Genomic DNA, 20743 nt, shown 5'->3' on the forward strand with positions numbered 1-20743 from the left:
GGTTAAGAGGCATCCTCAAGTGGAGAAATATTGAATCAGGAGAAATATGTCATAAATATGCAAATTCCCCCTTTCATAAGCCTTGTTCCAAGCCATCTAATAAGGCCTTCACATTTCTTCATGTTATTATTCTCCCTGCTGCGAGGGGAGGAGGCTGAATCTGAGGCATTGCTGTTCTGCCTTCCCACCTGTTTACATTTACTACATGGCTGCCAAGGGAACTCTGCAGAAAATAATGCTTGTGTGAGCCATTTAGTTGACTACATGTCAAAAAGTAATTTGAATCAAAGAGTCACTAACTTAATTGATGGTGATGGCTCCATCCAAAAACAACCAAAGAAATTGATGTTGTGTAAATTGCTCATATATTGCTCTTGAATTTGTGAGCATATTCTTGTTTGCCTTGACAGGATTCAAATTATCTTTCGGACAGCTCGACACATTACTTAAGATGTGCCTGTATGTGAATTTTAGCTGCTAAAGGGGGCAATAACAACCTTCCTGTGAAATTAATTCCCATGGCTTCAACTTCATCTTGTGATTTCTTTTACTCATTCCCTGCACATATCGCTTCTATTCCCTTACAATTTGTGTTTTAACCTCTAAGTCATTTTAGTCACCACGGAAAACAGATATACTGACTTTGCATATCCTATAGAGATTTGAGGTCCTGAAGAGCAAAGATGATGAATCATAATCCTTTTGACAATTTAAACTTCTTTGAATTTATGTACCTCAATGCCACTGAGCCTCAGTTTTGAATTGTCACTAGGGCTTGTCATAGTGGTGGGGATGCTGAGCAGTACATAATAAGTCAGTTCTGAAACCAGCCTGTACATCCCCAAGATAACTAGAATTTAAACCTTCACCAATTATCCCAGGAGCCAGTCTTCCAGACTGCTGATAGTATGAACCCCAAAACTCTGTTGCAGAAAAAAAACGGACTCAGGTTATCATCCCTCCTGACTGTAACACTCTCAAGAAACTTCTCTTTGGTGGTGCTGTGCTAGATTTTTTAAATGGGTACTAACTTAAAGACAAAGTACAGTAAAGTAAAGATGGCCTTGGGTAGAGAGTTAAGAAACACAGAATTCTGGTAAAAGAGTAAAGAGCTTCCCAAAACACTCACAGAACACTGCTCCTGTTCTAGAACATTGGTAGCTAAAGAAGGCTAGTTTTTATAGCTAATTATTAAGTAACTGAATGGTCAGGAGAAATGTAGTCTGAATAGCATCAAAGCTGCGAAGTATGATCTGATTGCCATGTCATAGAGCTGTAGGAATCCGTACAGTATCACAGACAACCAGAACCCATAAGCAGTCAGAGTACTACGTGATATTAAAGCCTTTATAATATATTTTATTTTTCACCTATCCATCTGTAACTGGCCCTATAACAAAAGTTACTGATTCCAAAATTATTCTGTATTTACTCAAATGCTTGGTCTTGGGTCTCATCTATGCAAATAGTAGACTTTTTTTTTTTTTTTTTTTTTTTTTTTAACCAGCCCATGTTAACTTCCTATACTTGTACTTTTCTTGCTGGGGCTAATATTTACTCATAGCACAAAGAGACTTACTTGCTTTAAAGTAGCAGATAGAGCAATGATTACTGCTATGCTGGTTAGAAGTACTGCTGAAACTCTCTCTCTCTCTCTCTCTCTCTCTCTCTCTCTCTCTCTCTCTCACACACACACACACACACACACACACACTCACACACACACCCCACACACACACACACAACACACACACATATACACACACACACACACACAGGCCTATTAGCATGAACTGGACCTGTGAATTGCATTCAGGTGACACTTGTAAAAGCTCGTTTCCAGATTACATCATTGTTGCCCTTATGAAGCTACTATCAAGGAACAGCCTCACAACAAACCATAGAAAGCTCTAAATTCATAGCTATCATGGTGGCCACACAGAAAAGTCACAGATACCCTAGTGACCAGTGCCTAGTATAATTAATCTCTGTAGTCTTTTGATTTTTCTTGTCCCTTGCTTTTCCACCTTCAGAGATAGATATTAGTGTTTATCGTTATGGACTTTATTTGCCAATTCACTTGTTACAGATGCCTCTCCCCAAGGTATTCTCTCTCATATGTCTTAAGAAGAAGGGGAGTTTAATTCCTTAGCATAAACACAATTCTACAGGTCCATAAACTCTTGTTTTCTTTTTCCAGTTCTTTATAATTGACTTCATGGAAATAATATTTCTTTGGACTTTTAAAGATGTTCCTAATTTCTGGATTGAGGAAGTGGCTTGCTTATAACAGCTCTCTGGACTCATGACAAAGTCATTGACCTGTGAGGGAATTGTTGTTTCCAAAATTTAAGTCATCTTCTCATTCTATTACAGAATGTTTTGAAAAATGAATTTATGTAAGCACCTAGTGGTATCAATTTCATAGCACACCATATATTTGAAGATATGCCTTTTATGTTTCCCGAAGCCAATGGATTATTGAGTGTGGACTGGGAATATAGCAATGGGGATATCAAAAGCTTTGCTTTTCTTTTGAGGAAAAGGATATATAGGGCTACTTTGCCTCTGAAGTCCCAGAATTCTCTGTATCTGAGCATGATCTGCCTGCAACAACACCTCTCTGCTTGACAAAATGGAGCATAGGTAATAGGTGCACAGGTTATACAAACAAACAAACAAGGAAACAAATAAGCAAAGAAACAAACAGCATGAGAAAAGACCACAATAATGAGCAAAGAAATAAATAGGGCCCTTGTGAATCATGTATATGTTCTCAGAGGTAACAAATTAAGAGCAAAGATAATCTGATTTTTGGTTAGGGCTTCACAAGTCGTGCTTCAATACCATGTTACGTTTGATTGTAGATGAGTAAGTTCTAAAAAGTTTTCAGATGGAATTCCCTTTAGCAGAAGAACACAGGATGCTAAACATGGCTTGGGAGTTATCCTTAGGACTGAATCAATACCTTTTTAAACACCCCTCCACCTTTGATTATTACAGCAGCTGTTGAACCAGTATGCAAGCATAGCTTTAGTCTTCAAATGTATAGGTGTATCCACTGACACTTACCTAATTTCTATCATCTGTGAATGGGCAGGTATATGCATGCTTTTATTAAAACTCTCACTCAAGTATGTATTTTGGAGGCTGAGGGAGGAAGACCATAAGTTAAAGACCAGCCTGGTTTATGCAGCTGAAGACTCATACTGGCCACAGTTCTGTCTCTAGCAGCCGAAGACTCTTTAGAGGATTGTCTGTAAACACTGAATGTTTGTATCTTGTTAACCAGCAACATGAGATTGAAGGGAAGCTGCACTTGGAGACCTAGTATTTATGACAATTGATGCACAATTATTTGAATTCTGGCTTTTGGAAATTTGATGACCAAAATCCAGGTTTATCTCATACTGGTGAGTTTGTAAGAATCATCAAATTAGCTCTTTCTCTTCCCGTCCCAGGCGCTGCGGAAGCTGCAGCTTACCGTGCAGACATGGCCAAGTCCAAGAACCACACCACACACAACCAGTCCCGCAAATGGCACAGAAATGGCATCAAGAAACCCTGGTCACAAAGATATGAATCTCTTAAGGGGGTTGACCCCAAGTTCCTGAGGAACATGCGCTTTGCCAAGAAGCACAACAAGAAAGGCCTGAAGAAGATGCAGGCCAACAATGCAAAGGCAGTGAGTGCACGCACAGAAGCCGTCAAGGCCCTTGTGAAGCCTCAGGCCATCAAGTCCAAGATGCCAAAGGGCCCCAGCTGCAAACTCAGCCGCCTGGCTTTCATTGCTCACCCCAAGCTTGGGAAGCAGATTCGAAGCTACATGGCCAAGGGTTGTAGACTCTGCCAACCAAAGCCCAAAGTTCAAACCAAGGCAGAGGCCAAAGCTCCAGCTAAAGCCCAGGCTTCAGCTCCAGCCCAGGCTCCTAAAAGTGCCCAGGCCCCTGTGAAGGCTCCATAGAAAAGGCTCCTGCCAGTGTGAAGACAGATGGACTGCCGTGACACACCTACCCACACACTATTTGCAGATGACCAGTGTCCTAGGCTGTTTTTACAAATAAACTCGAGGCAAAATCAAAAAAAAAAAAAAGAAAAAGAAAAAAGAAAAAGAAAAGAATCATCAAATTATTGCTATAATTGAGAATCCAGCCCTACTTATTACTTCTTGTCATCTACTTCCTTCTATTTTTTTCTTATGTTTTGAGACAAAGATGATCTGTCATTAATTGATAGACTTGCCAATTATATTTTGAGATATGAAACAGACAAAATGAAGCGTAAGACTCAGAGAGAAAGGTAATTTCTAGTTTTTTCCTTCTAAGTACAAGTACTTACATACAGAAATTCACATAAGAGAATATGAGAGTATGTTTTAGAATAAACATCACTTATTTATATATAACCAAAGGCTAAAGACACCTACTCATGCAAGTGTTCAGTTCTTGAGTCAAGAAATTGCTTCATTCAAAAAATGTGCACTTAATATGTATAGGAGAAAATATAGGAAAGTTGAAAGAAAGTGAAATGAAAATACATTATTAAAAGATCTCAATCAGCAGCAAAAATTGCAAATACTTTCATCAGATCATTTATTGGTCAAGTACAGTCAGATAGCAGTGTCTTCCTAGGGTTTCATATGTAGCCTGCACTTTGTTCTGCTAATTTATAATTGAACACACAGTTGCTGGACGTAAGCCCAGCAAGTGATTGATTGAGCCTAAAATGACCTTTTAAAATGCTTAATGATTTTCATTTCTGTCTGGATTTATTAAGTTTTGAATTCACTATTACAGCATAAAGAAGCAATGAGATGTAATCTATTTCAAGATGCTAACAGAGATATCAAATGCTATGTGAAGAACCAAAACACACAGAAACTCCTTCAAGTGTGGACCACAACCAGCCTGCTCCTGAGGAAGAAAGAAGGGAGAATGGATCTAGGGGGTGGGGTAGGAAGGGGAAGTGATGGGGACCTGGCAGGAGTGGACAGTGGGAAAACTGTGGTCAAGACAGATTTTGTAACAGAAAAATCTATTTTTTTTTAAAGAATCTTTCACCTGTAAATTATCTATGTTCATCTTGGATGCAAAACTCAAAGATATTCAGATATTCATTGATTCATTGAACGCATTTTATTCTTTATAGTCTACTATTTAAAGTTAAAAAATGATTTAAATTTATCAAGGCTTTACACATCTAGAACAAACAACTGCTTACAGGAATCAGCCTAAGTTGGGTTGTATGAGAGAAAGAAAGAGAGAGGAGAGAGAGAGAATACTAGTTCTGGTTTACCAAACAAAATCACACACACACACACACACACACACACACACACACACACACACACAAGTCGGTAGACAGAAATGGTCAGCATCAGTGGAATGGGTAGATATTGTACTCATACTCCCTTCAGTTTCACCATGTGTACTAAAGATGTTCCTGTCAGTGGAAGAACATACAACCTAAGCACTCATTGCACATAATTTCTATTTCTGTTTGCTGTGGTGCCTCCCTCTCACTTTTACTAACCTCTTACTGTTCTTTATGCTGATATTAAAAATCATATCTGATTTCTGCATGAACACTCATTTTAATTGGAACTCTGGTTTTACCCATCTTTGTCATTGTTTGAGCAAATATTTACCTTTTGACAATAAATATTTGATGTTGTTCAGAATCACTCATTGACAGAAAGATCTCTTTCTTTTGTCAGGGATAAGTTGGAAGTCAAAGTATGGCATAAAGTACTCTCGATCCCTTTACAGTATAATTGTCAATAGGCCATCTCAGTGGACAGAGCCAATAGTATGCACATGAATGATAATTAGAATACCTTCACAAGGAGAATTATTTCAATATGACTGATTACTGTAATAATCAGTGTTTATACCAGCCTTTTCAATTTTGATCATTGTAATACCATCTCCAAAATATTAAAGTTGGTCCTCATTTTCTTATGCTGCTTATTGATTTGACTCTTTTCTTCAGTTTCTATGTGCACTATGAAAATGAAGATATTTCTCTTAAGTGAAGAGCACATAGTGTTGGTGCCGAGGAAAACAAAAACTCTGGTTTTGTTACCAGCCCTTATATAAGACTGGTTACAATAGGTGTCAATTTCCAGAGACTGAAACTCCTCTGGTTTTCATAAGAAACTTCACATGCATGGTCATAGTGCACACAAAGTCACTCACTCAGACACTCAGACATACAAATAAAATAAATAAATAAAACTTTAAAATAATGATAGCTTTCACTCTGATGTTTCAACTATTTAAATCTCCCCAAGTTTCTGAGATTTATGCCTCCATTACTCATTCCTAACCACACTCCCTGCTCCTCTCTCTTTCCCTAAATGGACATTTTTGTTTTAGAATTCCTTGACCACATGTTCTCTTCCTCTCTCTACCTTCTGTCTGGGCTGGTCCTCCGTACTCACTTGAATCACTTCACTCTCTTTTGAGTGAGTATAGTGCTTAGATTTCAGACACTTGACACATAATAGAGTAACTTGCAAAGAGAGAACCTAACTTGAGGATATTGCCCCGAGGCTATGGCTGTGTGGCACATTTTTGATTAATGTATAGTGAGATAAGTATCAGTCCATTGTGGGTAGTGCTGCCCCTGGAAAGGGGATCCTGACAATATAAGAAAAGAAATAAAGTATGCCATTAGTACCTTACCTCTATGGTCTCTGGTTCATATTCTGCCTCCAGCTTCTTGTCTCAAGTTTTTGCCTTCAACTCCCTTGATGATGGACTGTAACTTGCAATACAAATAAACTCATTCTTCTGCTAATGTTGGCTTTGGTTGTTGTTTATCACACCAAAAGAGAGCCAGAGTGATTCAGTGATTCCTGTAAAAGTGCCTTCCCCATGAATGTAGCCCTATAGTCTTTCTGCCACGCTCCGCATTGGACACCGTATACACTCTGTACAATTTTTGAGTTCATGTAGCAGGAGCCCTTGTGTTTTATTTATATTTATTTTATTATTCCCCAAACATTCAGGATGTGTTACATTCATAGCCAAATAGCCTTTCGGTTCAGTTTTGGAATTAATTTACACTAATCAGGAGAACATGTGATATATTTAATAATGAAGACATTCTAGACTAAGCTCTTATCCAATTTTTGCATATCAGCTTATTTGATTTTCTACATTTTATTGTCCAAAACTATTATAAACAAACTCACAAATCTATAATGGCAACAATGAAAAAAGAGCCATGGAATACATAGCTATATTATTGTAAACTTTAAATGTAAATTTTATATTATTTGCATGTATACTTGTACATGCTGCTGAACTTCATATAGACAGTTTATTGTAAGTATATGGCATCAATATGGTAACGATGTTAGTCTTTTTTCACAGTTTAGCATACAATTCAAATGATTTCTCTCTGCCATTTCATAATTCTGAGTCATTGTGCTTTACTCTCAGTGGATTCTACCTTGCTACTCATAGAGTGTCTCCATTTTTGATAGTGCCCTACCAGGGATGTACCATTTCTTTATACTACATTTATTTTAAATATTATGCATGTTTCATATTACTTAAAATATTATTTCACTAATAATTAGTTCTCTTAGGCTTCAATTCCAAGTAATGTAGTGTTTCAGGTTTTAATTTTAATATTATGAATATGCTGTTTCCCCTTGCCCAGAGTAATTATATCTTGAGGAAAATATATATCTTTAGATGAGTTGGATTTGAATTTATCTCTGTTATTCACCCATTCTGTAATCTTAGAAACCCACGTATCTTTTTATTTATTTCTTAGGATAAATACTGAGCATTTAAAGGACAGTGACATATCCTTACATCTTATCAATTATAGTTATGCTGCTCTTGATGATTAGTAAACAACATGGATGTAAGCTTACTCAGAAATAAGCAAACATGCTTATTTCTAGCACTTTCTAGTTTTCTTCAGATATCTTTCTCTGTGACAGTTCAACAATCTACACATTTCTCTGTATCTATTCATGTACTATCTACTTGTCCTTATTCATATATTCATCCCTCTATTTATCTATCTATTCATCCACTCATCCACCAACTTATGCATTCATATTTGTGACATTTGATTATCAATCCACCCATAGGCTCACTTAACCGTCTATTCAGTCATGTATCTGTCTGTCTCTGTACCAATATATCCTTCTTCTCACCTGTTCATGCACTGACATATCCATTTGTCAATCTGTCTCTACATTTTCCAAATACCCACCCTCCCAGCTACCTATCCATCCATCCACTGATCCATTTTCTTGTTTAGAAAGTACAGAACTTTGTAATTTAGAACCTGCTGTAATTTTTGTAATGACATCAAGGGAGAAAGAAGCTGGGGAGAAATAGAGAACATAGAATAACAACAAAAAAATTAAATAAACAATCAAAAATACAAAATGGCCTTAATGTATTCAAAGGTTACATTAAAGGGGACATGAGTCAGATGGGAGGGTATGTCTAGCATATGCACAAATCTGGGATACATGTTGGCTCCCTGAATACATTAACACCATAATAAAATTATGTGACTCATGAAAAAGTCTAAAACTCTTGCAAGCACAGGGGAAAGAGTCCAATGCTTCCAGCCACGCTTTCCCCTACTTTTTTCATCTTTTCTTTCTTTCTTTTATTTATTTTGTGACAGAATACAAGGAACAGCACTTTTCCTGTTCAGTGTGGAGACTACTGAGGCGCTCCTGCATTATTCAATCTAACCACTGTAGCTTCCAAGGGGAAAATAAATACCTCTGTGGAAGCTTCACTGGTCTGCATCACATGCACGAGTATGAGGGATTTCTTTGCTCTCAAACTTTCAGTTGGGAGTAGAATCTCCCTGCTGAGCTCAGTTGCTCACTGTAGCACTTAAGATATGATTTGGCATGTGGAGTCCAAGGCATCCCCAAGCTGATCCCTCTCTCTACATGTTTCTCAGGCTTAGGCAGCCACAAGAAATGAGATTCTTGACTATCAGCTGGTAACAGATGTGGCTAGTGTGGAGAGCTGGCCACCTGCTGATGAATTCCGAAGATAAAATCAATGTCCTTCGAACAGTAGGCTACACATTTATTATTCTTACTAGAAGGACAAAATGTCTTAATGAGTCATGATATTTTCTTATTATATTAATAAAATTTTGCTGATGGTTGTTGTTAAAAAATGTTTGAAACCGTGTTCTCAAGGCAGGAGCTTTAGAGCATAAGAAAGGCTCCATAATTCAGAATCCTAAAGATTTAGAAAGGCAGTGGTGCCGTAGCTGGGCTTGGAAGTGGGGCAGAAAGAATAAATGAAGATAGGCAATTACTTACTGATAAACTTTAAAGAAAATATAATTTTCTTAAACAAGGATGAGAAGAGATAGGTAAGGCTGAAGATCAAACTTAGTATTGAACTTAGAGCCATGTACAGGTTTAGCCCATAGTTTGTATTTGAGAGTTGCTTGGACCAAATACTTAAAGGATCTAGAAAAACCTATTAAAGAAGGTAGAATGTATTCTAAATAAGCTCAGTGAAATTTATGAGAAATTGTGTAATAAAACATTAAACATCGGGAAGAACAATGTTTACAGGTTAAAAAGAAGAAATAAAGTCAAGTAAACTTTTAGAAAAAGAAAATTCTCAAGTTGTCCAGTTGGAACATAGTTAGGTGACACTCTTAGGATGAGGATACTGTGAAGGGGTACAGTACTCAAGGAGGTTAGGAGGTTTAGAAGCTATAAATTATTGCCTTAGACTGACATCTTCATTTCTGTCATCTAAGCCTAGCATTGAAATTCACCAGAAGTGTACACTGTTATTTTTAAAAGATTCCAGCTCCTTTTTGCTGAGCCATTTACTCAGCCAGTGATCACCTAGTACCTATTCTTGGTACTAGTCCCCAAAGCATGCAAGACTCTTTCCTGTTTTCAGAATAAAAAGACCCTGTGGACAAAGTAGAGGTATTCTGTCTGTGTCTCTTTCATCAACTTCTTCACAATCACTGCCTACTTCCTGATAGATGGCATACACAGAAGAGGTTTGCTTGATAAAATATTAGAATGCTCAAGTGAAAGCCTTTCATTTATTTTAAAACATATATTCCTCAACCCCACACCAAGAGTAGATAAGGAAGCAAAAATCTGCGTCTCTGGACAGCTGTCATGAAGGGGAAGGTGATTCTTTTATTCCCTTTTCTCTAAGCTCAGACAATAGGCAAAGTCTCCAGTCACAGCAGTGTTAAATTTCTAGAGTAGCCACAATACTGCGAATCACTGCTGACAGTGTTTGCTGCCTCCTTGCTTTGTGGCTTCTATGAGATTCCTTTGTGAGCCTCATAACAAAGCCGAGTGCCCTGGGTCACCCAGACTGTGTCATCCTTCACCTTCAATATTGTGACTCCAGGATGAGAAGGTTCTAGGCATTGTCACTGTATTCCTTGCAGATTGTTCATTTTGATTGAATTTTATTATGAAAATTTTAGGCAAGCAATAATTCAAAGAAAGGAGAGTACTTCCTACAAAGCCGAGGCCCAGCTGAATTGATAGGAGACATCCTCGGTGCAGGACAATGATCCCAACAGAAGCAAGAGTGGCAAAGATGACTGATAGGGAAAGGGCTCATTGCTGGATGATGTTTACACGGCATTCCAAGCCTCATATCTCTGGAGGCAGGGATATTATAGCCATCTGCAACTTAGACAGCAGCCACAGTTCTCTCACCTCCAGCAAATGCATTGCAGAGTCAACTTGTTGGTAAAATGGTCATGTCGCAGAATAATACGTTCCAGTAACCTCTAACTTTTATACGTATTTCACAGGGAAGATATGCATCTATTTTCTTCCTTCATAGAAGTGACAGACCAATAGTATTATGATGAGATATATAAGTAATAAGGTTAACAACAACAAAATCAACAAAGAACACTTTGAAAACTCTGGTTTGCTTCCTTTTCGAGTTCTGCTAATGGGCACTGTGTCTTAGAGGAATGGCTAAAAGAGAACAGAAACTAGGAAAAGAAAAGTAAGGAGAAAAAGGAAAGAAGAAAGGAAAAAGGGAAAGGAGGAGGGAAGAGGAAGGCACAAAGAGGAAAAACCAAGTAATTTACTAACTGAAATACTACTTTAGACTTCACACAGTGTTCCCTCCTTCCATGTAAGATCCCTCCACACACAGGGCATTTTACTACCACAGCCTCAGAGCATGCACAGTATTCAAGTGTGTAGTTAGTTTGGTTTTCCCTCTGTGTTCCTTATATATTTTGTTTCTCTGTGTCCATGAACATCATGTTATGCAATATTCTTCATGATAGACATCCAGAAAATTGAAGACAGCAATTAAATTGTGAATAAAGAGGAAATGATTTTACTTTCAGTGCAAGTATCCCCCATGCAATATTTAAATACAGCTTCTCCTCTGGAATGTAACCTTCTTCTTTAGAAGTCAGTTTTTGATATATTTGAAGTTGCAATATATACTGTGCTGAAAGTCGCTACAATTGCTAGCTAATCTGATGTCTCCGTCAGCTGTATCTTGTACAGCTGTAGTAATACAGTAGGATAGCCAGGCTCTGGGCAATTCAGCAAAGAGCTAAGAACATCACTTCCCTTGCTCTTTCATTGTGAGGTCCACACACCTCTGACCACACTCTATCTGAATAGTGCAATATATTAGCTCCTCTATTTTTCTAGAAATGTTTCATTTTAAGCTTTGTATCAGTGGTACCATGGAGCATGCTGCAATCTTCTAAAATAACTTTTTTTTTTTTTTTTTAACAAAACAGAACAGTCTTCTGGAAACTAATTCAGTCATTGTGTGACTTTGTGATGTTGTGAATTTGTGAAGATTTGTTTTGTGTCCCAGAATCTGTTTTACTTTAGAAAAGCTTCAGTGTAATGTTGATTAGAATATTTCTTTTTGATATTTTGGTGAATTATTCTACAGATATCCATTCAGTCTGTTTAATGCATGATGTCAATTAATTTTGATGCTTCTCAAACTTTTATCCAAATGGCCTGTCTTTTGTAAAGTGAAGTGTTGAATTTATGTACTATTATATCTATCTATCTATCTATCTATCTATCTATCTATCTATCTATCTATCTTTCATCATCTAAATAGCGTTCCCCATGGTTTGGTGCATATATAACAAGGATACAAGGATAATAATTTCTTTTTGGTTAACTATTCCTTGGTTAGAATAAATTGGCCCTCTTAATGACTTTGATTAGTTTTATATTAAACTCTTTTTTTTTTCAGATAATACAACAGCAAAGTTTGGTTGTTTCTTGGCCCATTTGACTGGGTGCTTTTCTCCATCCTTTTATTCAAGTATTCTATCTATGTTTAAAGGTATGATGTGTAGCTAACAGATAAACTGTGTTTCATGATCCATTCAATATGCCTGTGCTTCTTGATTAATGGAGGCTGTTGATATTTATATTTATTTTTGAAATGTTTGAGTTAATTGTAGTCATTGTTTTGTTGATTTTTGTGTTGCCGTTTGTGAATTGAATTTTTTTTTTGTTTTATAAAACATTTATTCTCCTTTCTTTCAACAATCTACAACTAAAATGGAATCATACTTCTCTGATGATGGCTAATGAGTTGATTATGTAAAAATTATGATTATTTTGATTTAGTAAAAATCTAATTGATAGTAGACTTTTTAAATGTATTCTTAGATTTGGTTTTCAAGTATTTTCTTGAGAATTCTTACATCTGAGTTCATAAGAGATATTGGTCTATAATTTTACTTCCTTCTTGAGTCTTTGTGTGGTTTAGGTAATAGGGCAGCTGTGACCTTGTAAAGAGAATTATGAAATATTCTTTCATTCTTTCAGTTTCTATTTTTTGGAATAATTTGAACAGTAACAGTACAGTTGAAGATCTGGTGGAATTATGAGGTAAATCTATCTATCCCTGGGTTCATTTGTTGGGGATAATTTTATTATAACTTCTATTTCATTAGTGCTTGTGGGTGTGTTTGAATTGCTTATTTGATCTTGACTTAATTTTGGAAAGGCATATATATTAATTATTTCACCCATTTCTTTTAGGTATTTCAGCAGGGTAATACGATTTTTCTGTTCATTTGTGCTTCTTTTTTGTCTGTTGTGATATCCCTCCTTTTCAACTCTAATTTTATTAACTTGAATCTTTTTTCTTTGTCTTTTAGTTAATTTGGCTAAGGATTTATCAATCATATTGATTTTCCTTAAGAACCAACTCTTTCTTTTATTGATTTGTTTTACTGTTTTGCTTGTTAGTTCCTATTTTGTTGATTTAAGTCCTGAGTTTGATTATGTCTTGCCACCCAGTCTTTTGAAAGTTTTATCTGTGTGTTTTTGTTGTTCTAGAACATTCATGTGTGTCATTGAATTGTTAATATATTCCTCCCTCCGTTTAAAAACATATATCAATTTAGTGTTATTAACTTGCCTCTTTAAACTTTCTTCATTGTGTCCCTTTGATTTGAGTATTACACTGGCCAGTTTGTGTGTGAACTTCACACAAACCTGAGTCATAATAGAAAACGGAGGCTCCATTGAAGAAATACCACCATGATTTCCAGCTACAGGGCATTTTCTCAATTAATGCTCAGTGGGGGAGAGACCAGCCCACTGTGAGTAGGGCTCTCCATGGGTTGATAATCCTGGAGTTCTATAAGAAGGCAGGCTGAGTGAGCCAAAGGAAGCAAGCCAGTAAACAATGAAGCCTCTGCTTCAACTCTTGACTTCAGGTTTGATCTCTGCTTGAGTTCCTATCCTGACTTTAATAATGGACTGTGTTCTAGAACTGTTGACCAAATAAACCCTTTCTTCTCCAACTGATTTTTAGTCATGATGTTTTATCACAGCAATAGAAACCCTAACTAAGACAGGTATGTTTTGTCTTCATATTCATTCAATTCTAAAACTTTTTAATTTTCTTTTTGACTTCTGTATTGGCTCATTTCTCATTGAGTAATGTGTGCTTTAGTTTCCACAGTTTTCTAAAATTTCTCTTGACGATACTCAGCTTTAATTCATGGTTGTCAGATAAGATAACAAAGTATTGTTCCAATTTTCTTATATCTGTTGAGACTCGTTTTGTGTCTCAGTACATGGTCAATGTTAGGGAAAGTGAGACTGGGAGACTGGGAAGAAGATATATTCGTTTGTATTTGGGTTAAATTTTCTGTAAATATTTGCTAGAGCAATTTAATTTGTAATGTTATTTTATTTTTCTCTTTAGTTTTTGTTTGGATGACTAGTTTACTGGTGAGTGTTGGGTATTCAATGCACCAACTATAACCATGTAAGGTTCAATGCGTGATTTTAGCTGTAATACTGTTTCTTTATGAATATTTGTGCTCCTACATCTGGTTGGTGCATAAATGTTTAGAATTATAAAATGACCAATGTGGATTTTTTTCTTTGATATGTACCTCTTCAGATTAGTTTTTGTTTAAGGTCCATTTTTGAAATTTTAAATGATATACTAGCATTCTTCTTGAGTCTATTTGCTTAGAGGAAAATTTTCCATTTCTTAATCACATGGTGATGTTTATTCTTGATGTTCTGTGGATTATGCATTTGATGGCACATTAAAAAAAGCTTTTCTTAGCTGTATATCTTAAGGATTTCCTCTAATTTTAACGAGTTTTATAATTCAATGATTTGTATTTAATTTTATAATCAATTTTCATTTATTTTATACTTTTTGAAGTTTACACTGTCTTCATTTCTCATTTTTCCAATGAGTATTCAACTTTTCCATTATAATTTCAATAAAATATCTTTTCAAATTACTTGTATATTTTGATACTTGCACATACTGCACATGAACTTATCTCTCTACATATGTTTATGCCTTTCTCTATTCTCTATAAGCTTTGATTTGCTTCTCAATCAATATCATAAGGTCTTTTATGCATCAAATGTAATTAATACAATTTAAAAGATTCAACTATTTTAATCTAGTGAAATCAATTTTGCAAGATATTTAACATAAATATTGACAGAAAATACAGTTATTTTTTATTCTGTTTTTGAGGTTTCAATATTTTATTTAAGTTTTATTTTAAGTGATATTAATTACAGTATTTGAAGTGATAGAGCTAATTTCACACAAAATGGAAGACTCTCCAATGTACCCATTATATCGTTAAAAAAAAAATAGACTGGCAAAGCTATAGCAGAAGTCAGTTTAGATCCCTAGCATTTTCCTGGTGTGACTACAACCACTTGTCCACCTCAGTGTTGGAGAACCTGTAAGCTTTCATCTTGCTTAATGGCAAGAATGTCAATGTGGCAGCCACAAGCTTGGTCTAGGACTAAATTTCCAAACATAATATTGTACAACCATTAATTTAAACTATTATGCAGCAAAGCTATGCTCAGAATTTCATGTACCTTTCAATGTTGTACATTGAGGATGCTAGAATGCTCAATGCCATGATAAGACTTCAAGGATAAGGATAACTCGGCTTTATAGTCTTTTGAATTTCAAAGGTACAGCAGAAACACCAATCCAGAAAGGGTCCTTTTAGGTGTAGGCACAAGTTGGAGAAGAGAGGATCCCTCTTGAGATGTAAGGCTGGAAGTAGAATATGTAAAATTTCAGGTCCTTTGTAAATCTATTGAGTCTACTGATAACATTGTGACTATGATCATAGAACCTTGGTATCCTAATCCTAACTGTTGAAGATTATGTACATAGCTATTTTAAAGAAACTTATTTGAAATAGATCTTAATGTGTTGTTCCATCCTAGCCCATCAGTTACCTGTTTACATCAAAAGTAGTCTTCTGGGTGTGGTTAGCTATTACTTTTATTAGTTATTTCTATTTATAATTGTCATTTTAGGGTGGAGAAGATGGGCATAATTGAGCCAGTCATTCAGAGTAACTCTTCATTGTGTTGCAGTATGTTTTTCTTTTTTTTTTCCTTACGTTTTTTCCTATTCTTACCTCTTCTCCCTCCTCTACCCCAACTTCTCCTTCTTCATGTAATTCTCCCCCAGCCCCTTCTTTTTGTCAATGCACCAGGGTAACCAGAATATGAAAGTCAGTAAGATATCTGACTTTAAGGTTTGAGTGTACCCTAAGCTGATGATTAAAGTTTCATACAGGTGAATCAGATCTAGATTCACCTAGATATGTTATTTGTTTAATGCAATGATTTTAAAATTCATCTGACATATGTATTATTAATTTTTGATAATTGTAAAAAAATCACAAATGTGACATAAAACTGAAAGAATAGAATAGAATAGTAAGATTGGTAAGATATGTGGAAAAAGAATGTGGACATTTGCAATTTCAGATAGAACCTAGGGTCTCTCATGTGTCCCTGAGCTACATTCCCAGATCCATATTTTTGTTACTATCTATTCTCCATTTCACTCATACATTTCACTTTACTGTTCCCTTTACCACATATTCTTGATCACTAGTATAAAAAAGCTGAAATTTTGGCTTACTTGTTGTTTTTGCTCTATTCTTTTCCAAATTGTTTGAGATCGTTTCTTCATCATCCTAAAGAAATTTTAGGACACTCCTGTACATAATGATAAAAATCTTTCTTGTGATTTGATAGACATTCTGTAAGACTGTTATATCAATTTGTTAACAACAGAGTTCTTTGTTTAGCTTTCTGGTCCGGGAGCAGAACATATTTCCTAATTTATTTAGATCATTGAGTCATTTCATTGACATTCTACAGCCCTTCGCTCATTCATTTTCTGCATATTTTTTAGACCTATACCTGGTGATAGAAATTAATTTATGTTTATTTTTATTCATATGCTGTGGTTGGTAAATACACCACATCCCCCTCACAAACACGGCAACATGACTTACATGTGTGTAATTGCTCACAAATACCAAAAGAAGGCATTAGATCTCCTAAAGCTGGAATTACAGGCAGTTGTCTCTTGTGGATCCAGAAATTATCCTCGTACACTCTGTAAAAACACAAAGCTCTTTATTACTGGGCATCCCTTTAAGTCCCTTATTCTATTTAATGGATAATCAATGTCTACCCATTGAAGCTTATGTAAGAATATGACTAATTTTTTAGTTTTTCTTATATTATAAAATATTACTAAACTGGGAGGTTTTGTTTTTTGTTAATTTTTTTTCAGTTTTAAAATTCTCGATAACATCATTTAGAAGTTCCTTTCACATGTTTCTTTTCACACATTTTATTTTTATGAATTCTCATATTGGCTTATTGTCTTGCCTAGATTTTGTTTAGCAATGCATTGGGTAATAGTTAACAAAAGGTGTCTTCCTTTCTTTGTATCTTTATTTAAGAGGATATCTACCAGCTTTTATTTTAATGTATCACCTCAACATCAGGAATTTAGCATATAGTCTATTTCTTTCCATTACTACTTTTGCATGTAGTGTTACAATGGATGTGTGTTGAATTTTGTCACATGCTCTCTTTGTGCTTGAAAGTTGTTATTCTTTAGCATATAAATATGACAGACTAAGGTGTCAGATTTTTATGATTGAAACCACATTGCTGACATGAAGCAAAATATTTTGAGATGTGGCAGGAAACTCTTTGGCAATATTCTATATGTATGTTATGATTTTCCATCAACTTCAGGGGAGATACTGCTCTGTTTTACTCCTTTAACCTAAGATATCTACCTACTTTTGGAATTTTATTTTGGTTTTATAATATAACTTAGTAAATCCTATCTTTGCTTTGATTTGCCAGAAGATGTAAGGCATAATTTACACTTTCATTCTTATGTATTTGGTGGAACCCACAAACAGTAAAATAATTCTTTGAAGGAAGTTTTAATTATGAAGTCATTTTCCTTTATAGATAGAAGGTTACTCCAATTAAATATTTCATAATATGTTAGATTTTTATCTTTTTTAAGGTATATGTATCTAAGATATACCCATGCTTAAGTCCTCATTTTTCTGTATATTCAAATTAATGCAGTTCTTTTCTATGTTTTCCTTATAATCTCTTCCTTGACCTAAAAGTGATTAAATTTTCCTGTGTTTGAAAATGTCTGTCTTAGTTAGCATTTGTATTGCTGTGAAGACACACCATAACCACAACTATTATAGGAAAAACATTTAATTGTGACTGGCTTACAGTTAAGAGCCTAGCACATTGAAATTGTGGTGAGGAGCATGGCAACATGAAGGCTAACACAATATACTGGACAGGTAGTTGAATCAAAAGCTATACTGAAAGATTAAAGCTATCCCATACTAGGAGAGACCCTACATCAAGAAAAATGTGAAAACCCACAAAGAAAAAATTTTAAGAACAAGCAACCAGTTACATCTATGCATTTTTTTCTTCACATGCTTTTTCCTCATCCTAGAATGCTTGGTATTTATTCTTCAAACTCTTCTAAGAGGTGCCTATATATTTCTTAGGCTATGTCTGTGGATAATAAATAATTTGGGTTTCAAAACCATGTGAATGTTTTTATATTTACTTTTACCCTTCATGTCCTGCTTAGTTGCAGCCGTCAGCTTCATACAAAATAAAATCATCTGAGGCAGGAGTCTCAATTGAGGGATTGCACCATGCAGACTGGCCTGTAGCCATCATTATAAGAGTTTGTCTTAACTGTTGATTCATGTGGGATGGACTAGCCCAGTGTGGGCAATTTCAATACCCAAATGGGCCAGGGGTGTATAAAAAGCTAGCTGAACATAAACTTGAGAGGAAACTCATAAGCAGTGTTTCTGCATGAATATTGCATCAGTTCTTAGTTGAGTTCCTGACATGACATCCCTTCATGAAAGTCCATGACCTGGAAGTGTAAGCCAATTAAACATATCCTAAGTTGAATCTTTTTGTCAGAGTGTCTTATCAAAGCAGCAGTGACGGAACTAGAATGCATAATGGGGTTTAATACATAATTCTTCCTGGACAGTCTTTCATCCACTTATAAGAAACATACCATCACTCTTGTTGGTTTTATTTTACAGCAAAGCATCATTTTCATGTGTATGCTTTGTACCAGTCCTCGACTTTTAGGGACAGTATTGTTGTTACTTTTTATAAGAGGGTCTTATTATTTTATCCACATTGCCTTTAAACTCAGAGGCTGAAACAATTATTTGATTTCAGGCTCTGAAGTGGTCCTGTTAATGCATGCCATCACACTAGGCTATGAAGATTACTCTGATGTATAAAGGCATAGTATTTCTGTCATAACTACTTCTTAATCCATGAGTTTCCAGTTATCCCTATTCTGTTCCCTGTAATCCCGATGTATCTATAGATTGAGATTGTTTGCCAATTATTATATACTTGCACATTTCTCTTTAGTTTATTTTTATTTGTATTTGTCTTTCTATTTATTTGGGAACATGTCTATTATGGGGGGTTAACATTTCATCTTTTTCAAGTATCTTAATAATTCTATATTGAAACAATTTCTTCACCATAGGTGTCTTACAATTTTTGTTGAATAACTCCTCTCTCTCTCTCTCTCTCTCTCTCTCTCTCTCTCTCTCTCTCTCTCTCTCTTCCTACTTCCCTCCTTCCCTCCCTCTCTTTTCTGATAATTATTCTCATTTGTTTAAGATCTTCTGTGTCCTGGTGTAACAGGAGCTTTTCTGATGAATCCTGGACATGTTTTATTTTTTTCCTTCACAATATCTCAAGATTAAAATACAGTTAACCCTTTTATTTCAGCTGCCATTCTGCAACAATGAAAGATGAGGTTTTCACCCAATTTCTTTCAAATGTTCAGCAGTTCAGGTTATCCAATAACTTCTTTTTTTTTAAATTGTTTTATTCATTTGCATTCCAAATATTGCCCTTTTTAGTCCATCCCTCCTGCCTTTGCCTCTGAGATTGTGCTCCCTCACCCACCCTTCCAAACCCCTTTCACCACTGACCCCTCCACCTCACACCCTCCACATCCCTCTTCCCTAGGTCATCAAGTCTCTACAGGATTAAGTGCATCCTCTCCCACTGCTGCCAGACAAAAGCATAGGGTGCTACAAATATGCAGGGAACCACAGACCAGCCCATGTAGGCTCTTTGGCTGGTGGCTTAGTCTCTCGGAACTCCCAGGTATCCTTGCAAGTTGATTCTGTTGGTTTTTCTATGGGGATGCTACCCCTTGAGCTCTAATTTTTGATGCAAAACTCTTCCTGTCTAAAAGAAATGTGGGGGCAAAAAAAAATGGAGCAGAGATTGAAGGAAAGACTATCCAATGACTGGCCCAACTGGACATTCATCCCATAAGTGAGCAACAAAATCTGAAACTACTATTGATGCCACATTGTGCTTACAAACAAGAGCCTAATGTGGCTATCCTCTGAGAGACCTTAGCAACAGCTGACTGAGACAAACACAGATAAGAGCCAACCATTGGAATGTTGCTGGTGACACCTATGGAAGAGTTATGGGAAGATTGAAGGAGCTCCAATAAATTTTTGTTGGTATCCAAAGTGGAGAAATGGTTCTAGTGTAGAGTGCTGCCACACAACTCTTCGATGGAAATGTTGGTTTTTACTGGACATATTCTCCACAGCATAAAGACTGCTGCTTCCTTTGGATGATCATCAAAATCCTAACTTCACACAAGATCACATGTATACAGTGCTCAGGAGATAAATAGCTACATCATTACTGCTAGGAGATTGCCAGAGCCAGGAGGTTCTAATCATCAAAAATGCTGTGAAAAATAAGCAGAGTACCCTCCTTTATAATCAACGGTGATGGAGAACCCTTCTCCTTCCTTTCCTTTCCTTTCTTTTCCTTTCC

At 35.9% G+C, this 20743-nt stretch overlaps 1 pseudogene; it reads left to right on the forward strand.

Moving 5' to 3' along the window:
• The first annotated feature begins 3467 nt into the window (after nucleotides 1-3467).
• On the forward strand, nucleotides 3468-4084 carry LOC117720202 (large ribosomal subunit protein eL29 pseudogene; annotated as a pseudogene).
• Nucleotides 4085-20743: the final 16659 nt, after the last annotated feature.

This window comes from Arvicanthis niloticus, chromosome 14 (genome assembly GCF_011762505.2).
Source record: "Arvicanthis niloticus isolate mArvNil1 chromosome 14, mArvNil1.pat.X, whole genome shotgun sequence".
Lineage (NCBI taxonomy): Eukaryota > Metazoa > Chordata > Mammalia > Rodentia > Muridae > Arvicanthis > Arvicanthis niloticus.